Here is a 12384-nt window from a genome sequence, read left to right on the forward strand (position 1 = left end):
GCCCCCTAGCCCATCTCCAACCAAGATGGAAAGCTCATCAGGTCCTAGGTATTCCCGTATAAATATCAGGTTTGAGTTTCTCATTCATGGATTCAATATATTATTTTTAGCAGCACCCTTAGCTGTTCCCCTAATATATCCTCAGTCACTGACTTGAGCATCGGAGGGGCTACGCCAGGACACCCTCTTGGCCCCCTCCTAACGGACTTCTTCGTGATTTCAGGCTCATGACCATTTCAAAATCCTGCGTCTGTACTAGTGACGCTTGCCGGAATCGGACCCTAAATTTCCCTTGAGTATCACTTGGCGCCGTCTGTGGGAACACTTGAGTTGAGACGTAGAGATGGTAGGCAAGAAAGGGAGTAGAAGAGCTACCTCAGCATCATCGCGTCCTCAGAGGGGACCCGAACAATCTCATGCTGAGACAAGACAAGAACAACCGCAACTTGAGACGAGACAGGAACAACCTCGTCAAGAGACAAGAGCCGAGCAGCCCCTTCACGAGACAAGGGTCGAGCAACCCCATCCCAATGAGAATGTGGGGAACTTGACCCTGGAGCAGTTGGGCCATTTTATCACTCGGACAGTAGAAGAGGCTATGAAGAGGAATCAAGAATCTATGTTTGCTGAAGAGCAGGCCACTCGCCAGGAGCAAGAGGAAAATGCTGAGGGCCACTAGAGCAGGGTTGAAGAGACACAGCCCCACCAAAGTGGGGAGATTGGTGAGATGAGAGAAGTATGGAAGGAAATATAGATGTTGAGGCAGCAGTTGGGAAGCAGCGCCGGCACCCAAGAGAGGAAGTCCCTTTTCACTAGCCATTTTAGAAGAAGGACTTCCTCCAAATTTTCGACAGTCGAATGTGGGAGAGTACGATGGACATACTGACCCCGATGAAAACTTGGGGAGATTTTAGAATGCGGCCCTGTTACATCAATATTCAGATGGGGTCAGGTGCAGGGTATTTCTGGGCACATTGGTGAGATCAGCCCAGCAATGGTTTAACACCTTGCAGCCCAACTCCATACGATCTTTCGAGGATTTTTCCGCTGCTTTCTTGCACAGATTGATTTAAGTGCACTCCTTAATTTAATTCTGGAGCTTATTACTTGGAGAATGCTCAAGACAAGGCATTAAGGAGTCCCTGGAATGCTTACCACCTTAGGGAATATCATTCTGGATTTTATCGTTGATATATTTCATCTTTGCATTTTTCCATGTAATCAGTTGGAATTCAATAAAATCAAGTTCTTCTTTTCAGTTCATGAATGCTGTTGTATTATGAAAGTTAGAAAACTTTATTTTTCTGCTAAGGCGTCGCCTAGTAGAGGAGTTAGAGGGTGAGGGTGAGGGTGAAGAATCTTTATTTTCCTGTTAAGACATCGCCTAGCAGAGGAGTTAGAGGGTGAAGGTGGAGAATCTTTATTTTCCTGCTAAGGCATCGCCTAGCATAGGAGTCAGAGGGTGACGATGTGAAATTTTGATTTTCCTGCTAAGGCGTCTCCTAGCAGAGGAGTTAGAGGGTGATTGTGAAGAATCTTTATTTTTCTGCTAAGGCGTCGCCTAGCAGAGGAGTTAGAGGATGATGGTGGAGAATCTTTATTTTCCTGTTGATGCATCGCCTAGCAGAGGAGTTAGAGGGTGATGGTGGAGAATCTTTATTTTCCTTCTCAGTCATCGCCTAGCAGAGGAGTCAGAGGGTGATGGTGGAGAATCTTTATTTTCGTGCTAAGGCGTCGCCTAGCAGAGGAGTTAGAGGGTGATGGTGGAGAATCTTTATTTTCCTGTTGAGGCATCGCCTAGCAGAAGAGTTAGAGGGTGATGGTGGAGAATCTTTATTTTCCTGCTAAGGCGTCGCCTAGCAGAGGAGTTAGAGGTGATGGTGGAGAATCTTTATTTTCCTGTTAAGACGTCGCCTAGCAAAGAAGTTAGAGGGTGATGGTGGAGAATCTTTATTTTCCTGTTAAGGCATCGCCTAAGAGAGGAGTCAGAGGGTGACAATGTGAAATTTTAATTTTCCTGCTATGGCGTCGCCTAGCAGAGGTGATGCAAACGTGGTTGATCAAGCACCAAAGAAAACATGGGAGTCGTTGGAGTTGCCCGAAGGACCTATAACGAGGGGACGTAGCAAGAAGTTTAAAGAAGCACTTCAAGGACTCAAGATGAACTACCAAGGAGGATCTACAAATTGGGTGACTAAATTAGAAGAGGTTGGGAATCATGAGAATAATATTGGAGGTTTTTGGAATGTTATTCAAGTGCAATTGCCGAAGGTCCAGCGCACCCGCGCTAAAACAGGGACCGCACTCGCGGTCCAATGGCCGAAGGACCAGCGCACCCGCGCTAATAAAGGGACCGCACCCGCGGTCCTTGATATTCGAATTTCCCGAAGCTGCATCGCACCCGCGGTCGAAACATCAGCGCACCCGCGGACTTCACTGCCGTGTCAAACTTGCTAGACAACTTTCTTTATGACTTTTTGCACTACTTTTTATTATTTTATTGTATTTATATGCATTGTATCAACCAAAAACGTGATCATTCAGAAGTTTAAACATTATTGGAGATTTTCTCTCAATATTCAAGGCTATTTTAGCTTTGGTTCATAACAAAATCAAACTTATCAAAGATTGCATCTTTGTGGCGTTTGTCGATTGTTTTTCGCTTGGATTGTCAAAACAAGATCTTTGAAGGTTCGTTTGAAATTCAATTGTTTTATCGTTGATATTTGTTGCTAAGTTTTAATCTCTTAGAGGTGAATATCACAAATCGTTACTTGTTTCAAAAGATCGGGACAACATAATCGATCCTTGTTTGTTATTGAACTGAGGGTGCGATTTCGATATTCGTGCTTGCTTTTCATTCGTACGAGGTTTCGTATCATTTGGTATCAGAGCTTTGGCTCATTGAAATTCAAGTAAGTATCTTGTTCTTAATTTTCATATCTGTCTAAAATTTTGTTCTGTTATCAGATCTGTGGTATCCTTTCGTTTCTTTTGTCAAATCTTTCTATATATATATAAAAATATATATATCTAAGAAAAGAAAAATATAAATTTCATTCTATTATCAGATCTGTTTTATTCCTTCGTTTCTGTTTTCAGATCTGTGTAATCCTTTGTTCTGTTTTCAAATCTGTGTTATTCTAGTGTTCTTGGCTTTGTGCAATCCAAGTGAGACAGTTGCAAGTGTCACGAGTTGAATCTTGATAGTTTGGTATACAAATATAAAGATTGATCACATCTTTGAGAGAACTATCACATTCGAGTGAAAATATTTGAGTGCGAGTGTTATTTCTTTGGAGTGATTGTGAGAATTTGGGTGAGGAACATCTTTTATTTCTACTAACATTTTCTTGCAGGTACAAAATCTGAAAGTAAAATGGAGAGGGAAGTAGGACAAAGTTCGAACCAGGGGTTGTCTAAGGTTCAAATGGAGGTGTTATTTGGGCATTTTAGTAGAATGATGAGAGCCGAGTTGGATCCTTTATATGAGAGGTTGGATAGGCTTGAAGTTAGCACTAGTAAAAATAAATCTAAACCTAAAGGTTTGGGTACAGTCGAAGAAGAAGAGGATGATTATGAATTAGGAATAGAAGAGGAGAGTCAAAACGAGAACTGGGGTAGGAGCGGAAGAGGTAGAGGATTTGGTAAGGGAAGAAGAGAAGCCTTACGTGGTAGGTACGATGATGGGAATAAGGAAGATAATAACATAGGTAGCATTAAGATGAAAATTCCGTCGTTCCATGGTAAGTCGGATCCAGAGGCTTATTTCGAGTGGGAAAAGCAAGTTGAATTCGTGTTTGATTGTCACCATTATTCCGAACAAAAGAAGGTTAGGTTGGCCGTGGTTGAGTTTGTTGATTATGCACTTATTTGGTGGGATCAATTAGTAACCACTAAGAGAAGATGCAATGAGAGGCCTATAGAAACTTGGGCTGAGATGAAGAGCGTAATGAGGAAGAGGTTTGTACCAAATCACTACTATAGAGAAATGTTTAAGAAGTTACAAACTTTGAGACAGGGTGTGAAGAGTGTTGAGGACTACTATAAAGAGTTGGAAGTAGTCATGATTAGAACAAATATAGATGAGGATAGTGAGGCTACTATGGCTTGTTTTCTGTGTGGTTTGAACAGGGAAATTCAAGACCAAGTGGAGCTTAGACATTACTTGGATCTAGATGAAATGGTGCAGATGGCGATAAAAGTGGAGCAACAACTCAAGAGGAGAGGAGTTGGCCGTACCACACAATATGGGAATACATCAACACCTTGGCGTTCCAACGTTGTTAAACGTGAAGAAAGCAAGGTAGTGGTCAAACCCAAAGTTGACGTTAAACAGGAGGCGCCTAAGCAGGGAGTGCAAGGTAAACCTGAAACTCCTATTAATCGTTCTAGAGATATTAAATGTTTTAGGTGTCAAGGAGTTGGTCATATTGCTAGCCAATGTTCCAATAAAAGGGTGATTGTGTTGAATAATTATGGGGAGTATGAATCTCATAGTGAGGGAGATGATGGAGAGGATGAAGATGAGATGCCTGCATTAGAGGATCCTGATGAGGGATATGAGGCAGTTGTGGGCGAAGCATTAGTGACTAGGCGTATAATGAGTACCCAAGTCAAGGAAGAAGAAACTAACCAAAGGGAAAACTTATTCCATACTAGGTGTTTTGTCAATGGCAAGGTTTGCAATCTTATTATAGATGGAGGAAGTTGTACCAATGTTGCTAGTTTTGAGATGGTTGAAAAATTGAGCTTGCCTACTTTGAAACATCCTCAACCATATAGGCTACAGTGGTTGAATGACTGTGCTGAAGTGAAAGTGAACAAACAAGTCTTGGTTACGCTTTCGATTGGGAAGTATATTGATGAGGTGTTATGTGATGTGGTGCCAATGCATGCTTGTCATATTTTGTTAGGGAGACCATGGCAATATGATAGGCAAGTGACACATGATGGGTTTAAAAATAGATATTCTTTTGCTACTCAAGAAAGAACCCATTGTTTTACTTCTTTTGTCCCCAAAACAAATCATGGAAGACCAACGACAAAAGAAAAAAAGAGATGAGGCCGAAAGAAAGAGTGAAAAGAAAAGTGTGGTGGCCTTAAACAAACAAGAAAAAGAAAAAAATAAGTGATAAAAAAAATGATAAGATGACCATAGAGATAAAAAAAGAGGGAAAAGAAAATGAGAGTAAAAAGGTCAAAAAGAAAACATATATGGCCCAAAAGAGTGATATGAAACAATTGTTGCACACACATGATACACTTGTGTTGATTCTTTACAAAGAGATTCTCTTTAAAACAAGTGATATAGCCGGAAATCTTCCGAGCATTGTTGTTTCCCTTTTGCAGGAGTTTGATGATATATTTCCGGAGGAGCTACCTCAAGGAATACCACCATTGAGGGGGATTGAACACCAAATTGATTTTGTGCCCGGAAGTGCATTGCCAAATCGTCCAGCTTATAGAAGCAATCCGGATGAGACTAAGGAGCTTTAGCGGCAGGCAAGTGAGTTGTTAGAAAGGGGTTTTGTGCGTGAGTCCATGTCTCCTTGTGCTGTACCTGTTTTATTAGTTCCTAAGAAAGATGGATCATGGCGAATGTGTGTAGATTGTAGGGCAATCAATAATATAACCATCAAGTATAGGCATCCCATACCTATACTAGATGATATGTTAGATGAGTTGCATGGTACATGTATTTTTAGTAAGATTGATTTGGAAAGTGGTTATCACCAAATTAGAATGAGGGAAGGTGATGAGTGGAAAACGGCATTTAAAACCAAATATGGGTTATATGAGTGGATGGTCATGCCTTTTGGCTTAACTAATGCTCCTAGTACCTTTATGAGGTTGATGAATCATGTTTTGCGTGCTTACATAGGGAAATTTGTTGTGGTTTATTTTGATGATATTCTTGTGTATAGCAAAGATTTAGAAGAGTATGTTGAGCATTTGAGACTTATACTGACAACACTTAGGACTGAACATTTATATGCTAATCTTAAGAAATGTGATTTTTGTACAAGCAAACTTGTCTTTCTTGGTTTTGTGGTAAGTTCACAGGGGATACAAGTGGATGAGGACAAGGTAAGTGCTATTCGAGATTGACCAACGCCTGCTAATGTTAGTCAAGTTCGAAGCTTTCATGGTCTTGCAAGCTTCTATAGGAGGTTTGTAAAAGATTTTAGCACACTAGCGGCACCGATGACGGCGGTGATTAAGAAGAACGTTCCATTCCATTGAGGCGAGAAGCAAGAGAAGTCTTTTAATATTATTAAACAAAAATTAATTAATGCGCCTTTACTTGTTTTGCCTGATTTTTCTAATACTTTTGAAATTGAATGTGATGCTTCAGGTGTAGGTATTGGAGGTGTTTTGATGCAAGGAGGACGACCAGTGGCGTACTTTAGTGAGAAACTCAATGGAGCAGCACTGAACTATCCAACATATGACTAGGAGTTGTACACGCTTGTGAGGACTTTGGAGATGTGGCAACACTACTTGAGGCCTAAGGAGTTTGTGATCCATACCGATCATGAGTCTCTAAAGTACCTTAGGGGACAACAGAAACTAAACAAGCGGCATGCCAAGTGGGTGGCATTCATAGGAACATTTCCCTACATAATCAAATACAAACAAGGTAAGGATAATGTAGTGGCCGACGCACTATCACGGAGGTACGTACTAATTTCTACCTTGGATTCAAAAATTTGGGATTTGAATATGTGAAAGAATTGTATGCGATGGATGAGGATTTTAAGGAAGTATTTGAAACATGTATGCATGGTCCACATGATAAATTTTATTTGCATAATGGGTTTTTATTTAGAGAAGATATATTGTGCATTCCTAAGTAATCAATTCGTGAATTACTTGTGAGGGAGGCACATGGTGGTGGTTTGATGGGGCACTTTGGTGTGGCTAAAACTTTGAGTTTTTTGCATGAGCATTTTTATTGGCCACATATGAAACGTGATGTTGAACGTGTTTGTGAAAAATGCATTACTTGTAGACAAGCTAAGTCTAGAACACAACCACATAGATTGTATACACCACTTCCTGTTCCTAGTGAACCTTGGATTGATATTTCTATGGATTTTGTTTTAGGTTTGCCAAGGACTAAGAAGGGGAGGGATTCAATATTTGTTGTTGTTGATAGATTCTTTAATATGGCACATTTTATTGCTTGTCATAAAACCGATGATGCATCCAACATTGCAGATTTGTTCTTTAAGGAAGTCGTTAGGTTGCATTGTATGCCTAGGACTATTGTATCTGACCGTGATGTTAAATTTTTGAGTTACTTTTGGAAAACTTTGTGGGCTAAGCTTGGCAATAAACTGTTGTTTTCTACTACATGTCATCCTCAAACGGTTGGACAAACTGAAGTTGTTAATAGAACTCTAGGAACACTTTTGCGTGCTATACTCAAAAAGAACTTGAAAAATTGGGAAGAATGTTTGTCATTTGTTGAGTTTGCTTATAACCGTATCGTGCATTCTACTACGAATTATTCACCATTTGAGATTGTTTATGGTTTTAATCTTTTAACTCCTTTGGATTTGATGTCTTTGCCTGTGAGTGAAAGGTTGAATATGGATGGCAAGAAAAAACTGAATTCGTTAGAAGTTTGCATGAGAAGGTCAAGAATAACATCGAGAAGAAGAATTTACAATATACGAAGAAAGCCAACAAGGGGAGGAAAAGATGGTTTTTGAAAAAGGGAGATTGGGTATGGTTGCACTTAAGAAAGGAAAGATTTCCAGAAAAACGACGTTCGAAACTCTTACATAGGGGTGATGGACCATTTCAAGTGCTTGAAAAGATCAACGACAATGCCTACAAATTAGACCTACCGGGTGAGTACAATGTCAGTTCTACTTTTAATGTTAGTGATCTTTCGTTGTTTGATGTAGGAAATGATCAAGATTTGAGGACAAATCCTTTTCAAGAAGGGGAGAATGATGCAAACGTGGTTGATCAAGCACAAAAGAAAACACGGGAGTCGTTGGAGTTGCCCGAAGGACCTATAACGAGGGGACGTAGCAAGAAGTTTAAAGAAGCACTTCAAGGACTCATGATGAACTACCAAGGAGGATCTACAAATTGGGTGACTAAATTAGAGGAGGTTGGGAATCATGGGAATAATATTGGAAGTTTTTGGAATGTTATTCAAGTGCAATTGCCGAAGGTCCAGCGCACACGCGCTAAAACAGGGACCGCACCCGCGGTCCAATGGCCGAAGGACCAGCGCACCCGCGCTAATAAAGGGACCGCACCCGCGGTCCTTGATATTCGAATTTCCCGAAGCTGCACCGCACCCACGGTCGGAACATCAGCGCACCCGCGGACTTCACTTCCGTGTCAAACTTGCTAGACAACTTTCTTTATGACTTTTTGCACTATTTTTTATTATTTTATTGTATTTATATGCATTGTATCAACCAAAAACGTGATCATTCAGAAGTTTAAACATTATTGGAAATTTTCTCTCAATATTCAAGGCTATTTTAGCTTTGGTTCATAACAAAATCAAACTTATCAATGATTGCATCTTCGTGGCGTTTGTCGATTGTTTTTCGCTCGGATTGTCAAAACAAGATCTTTGAAGGTTCGTTTGAAATTCAATTGTTTTATCGTTGATATTTGTTGCTAAGTTTTAATCGCTTAGAGTTGAATATCACAAATCGTTACTTGTTTCAAAAGATCGGGACAACATAATCGATCCTTGTTTGTTATTGAACTGAGGGTGCGATTTCGATATTCGTGCTTGCTTTTCATTCGTACGAGGTTTCGTATCAAGAGGAGTTAGAAGGTGATGGTAGAGAATCTTTATTTTCCTGCTAAGGCGTCGCCTAGCAGAGGAGTTAGAGGGTGAGGGTGAAGAATCTTTATTTTCCTGTTAAGGTATTGCCTAGCAGAGAAGTTAGAGGGCGATGATGGAGAATCTTTATTTTCCTGCCAAGGCATCGCTTAGCAGAGGAGTTGGAGGGTGATGGTGGAGAATATTTATGTAACGACTCGAAAATTTGATGGTCCACGTAAACCACATGCATGCAAGTTATTAAATTTCTTTGTTATTTTATTAAATTGTTTTAAAGCTTTAAATGCATGTTTATTTCGTTAATTGTATTTTAACACATTGTTTATTTAAAGTTCATGCAATCTAGGATTTTTATTTAAATTATGGATTTAAATTATTTTATACATTCTATGCATAATTCATGCATGATAGGATTTAATTCATGAAATTTTAAAAATTCACGCATTAGGATTTCTAGGTGCATTTCACGTTTAAACGAGGATCGGAGACCGGAGAATTTTCAGGAAAATTATTTTTATTACACGAATTATTTTTATAAATTAATTTAAAGCGTTTTTAAGTGTATTTTTCGAAAATGAGATTTTATTGGGTATTTTTACTCGCATGACTTTATTTTCAACAGTATGCAAACTTTATCGATTCGGGAGACTTTTAAAGGGTTTGTCTAATATTTTCAAAATATTTTCAACACGAAATATTTTTTGAGAGTGGGTTTGGGCTTAATGGGCCTACTTTTGAGTTTATAGGGCTTAATTATCTTTTTAATCTTTAATTAAACAATTTAGGCCCATTAACTAATATTTTATCTATATAATTAACCCTTAAACACCATTTACCCTAAACCTAAACTTTGCACCAGCCGACACGCCATTCAGAGCACCATCTCCCTCTCGTTTTCATCAATTATAGCTAGAGGCCCCATCGGTTTTCCACTTGTTCTTGCATAGAATTTCCTCCGGCTTCCATCTCGGGTCCCTCGCGTGTGTGCATCATTTAAGGCATGCTTTGTATCCCCTTTGTTGTATCATTCACGTATATATATACTTGATGTGTGAAACTATTCGATCGGTCCTTGAACAGGAAGAATTCTTTTGGTTTTTCATCTTTGCCATGCATTTCTCTTAATTGCTACTCACGATTTCTGTTATGTGGCGCAAGGGGCTGTTGTATGAGGTTGTCAAGATTCTGTACAGAGCGGGAGTGTGAGGCGTAGGCGCTGGAATGGGAAGTGATCGGGTTTGGTTGGAAGCGTTAAGGGCTGTGCAGATCGGGAGGTTAGTGCAGGGGTTTGGTCCTTCTTTCTGCCACGCCAGCTGAGCGAGGGCCTTCTCCAGCCCTAGACCAGACCCTGGTGGGTCTGAGTCAGGGTCTGGAATGGCTCGAGCCACACTGGAAAGGAGGGAACGAACAACCGAGCAAGGGCGAGATGGGTTAGCCGCGGTAGGAGATCCTTGGTGATTCACGGTTCTTAGAGGTTAGCGGCTTGCATGGGGCGTGGGTCTGGTAGGTCCATTAGGGTCTTGTCTTGGTCCCTACTAGGTTGGGTTGTGGCTGGTGCGAGCTGGTGCGAGCAGGGAAGCGCTAAGATGCGATGGGGTCATTTCGGGTTTGGAGTAGGGAAGTTGCGATTTTTCAGCAAGTTTCCAGCAACTGTTAGAGGTTTGTCTCGTGAGTTTAGGGGCTGGAATTGATGGGGTTTAGGACTCTTAAGTGCCTAGTAGGTGTGGTAAAAAGTTGAGAAAGTTTTGGTTTAATTTCGAGTCGATTCGGGTTAAAACCGGGACCCCGGTCCAAGTTTTAAAACGAATTGGTTAAGTTCTGATTTTGGCTCGGGTATTACGTCTAGGAATGCTTTTAAATATGTATTGGGATATTGTAAGGAGTTTGGTAAGCTTCGGGTCAATTTTAGAGGTCCAGGGGTGAAACGATAATTTTTGGGTTGACAGGGGCGAAATGGTCATTTTGCATCCGGGGTGAGGTTTTGGTCCTGGCAGCGCCCTGAGCACAAATTTATGATATTTTAAATTTTTATGCATCATGTTTAAAATTTTTACGCAATTATGATAAATATGGTGCATGCTTGGTTTAAATGAAAAAATTATGTATATACATGCTTTTATTTAAGTGATGAAAATGATGACACGTTTTGAAGGCAAGTGAATTAGTTGTGACTAACACAATGACACGATGACATGTAAGGCCCGGGCTCAGTGGGCGGGTAATGCCGTCGCTGATGACCCTCGCCGCCGTGTACCGCGGTTACACGTAGATGGATCTATCGACTGACATGATGACATGATGATACGAAAGTCACAGCTAATGAACAGAATTCAAATTAAGATTTTAACACGTATATGCTGATACGATGATACATGCTATTACCATGTTTTGACAGGTCACAGTTACGCATACAATATGATAACATGATGAGACATGTTTTGACACGTTACCATTTTACACGACACGCTTATGTTCATGTTTTTAAGCTCATGAAATGTATGTTGATTATGCTATTTTTCACTGCTGTGTGCTACGTATATGTACTTGTTATTACTGGTACAGGTGTGTTGAGTCTTTAGACTCACTAGGCGTGTGTGATGCAGGTGAGCATTTTGAGCAGGAGACAGGAGGTGCTGAACTCTGAGTAGGCAGCTCTGGTGCGGTGACGTGACCCGAGGACCACATGTTTTACGCATTATGATTTATGAGATTTGAGAGGAGATGAACCTTTTTATACGTTGACGATTTTAAGCTTTTTATTCGTTTACGTTTACGTTTGATTTTGGAGTAGTTTGGAACTTCAAGCCTCAAGTCTGTAAGTTTTTATGATTTAAATATTTTTAATACTATGACCTGCATGTTTACATGATATACATTTTACGGGACATGTTTATCTGTCGTTATGTTTTGAGATTAGATACTTTAAAATTTTTATGCATGTTACGACATGAAATGAGAAATTATATGATTTTCATGCATGCTGGCTTTGTGGTGGAATTGGACAAGAATAAGAATTTTGCTATTGGGCGTTAGGAGAAGTTGGAAATGATTTGGTTATATTAGTTTTTGGTTAGTAGTACTTATGTTCTACTTGTAGGTCATAAATTAAACTTAAAAATTATGAATGCTTTTGGGACTTGTAAATTTTCTAGGAAATTACTGATGGTTCGTGGTTGCTAGACGAGTTATTTTTTTTAGGATTTCTTGTAAGGATTAATGATTTGAAGACTACGACGATCTTTGGAAATATAAAAACAGTAGAATTTATTTAGGACGCATGCTCTACCTAGTTGGATTTAAGGATTGAATTTCATGAATTAAGAATCTTAAGGATCTAATTGTAATAACCAATAATTTGAGGCTTATGTGCAAAAATAAATTTCTAAGGGACTATTTTCGAATTTACCGAATTTTGGGATTTAATTCTGAGTTTTGAGAATTTTAAGGTTTAAAGAGGAAAAAACCGATAATGTTATGGGGACAAAAATGCAAATTTCGAAGAATTGTAGGGCCAAAAATGTAATTTTCGAGAACAATAAGGGCCAAATTGCAAATCT

General features: G+C 39.7%; 1 pseudogene; it reads left to right on the plus strand.

The window, feature by feature from the left end:
• The first annotated feature begins 873 nt into the window (after positions 1–873).
• On the plus strand, positions 874–10444 carry LOC142505972 (uncharacterized; annotated as a pseudogene).
• The last annotated feature ends 1940 nt before the right edge of the window (positions 10445–12384 follow it).

The sequence above is a fragment of the Primulina tabacum genome, chromosome 1 (genome assembly GCF_025594145.1).
Source record: "Primulina tabacum isolate GXHZ01 chromosome 1, ASM2559414v2, whole genome shotgun sequence".
Classification (NCBI taxonomy): Eukaryota; Viridiplantae; Streptophyta; class Magnoliopsida; order Lamiales; family Gesneriaceae; genus Primulina; species Primulina tabacum.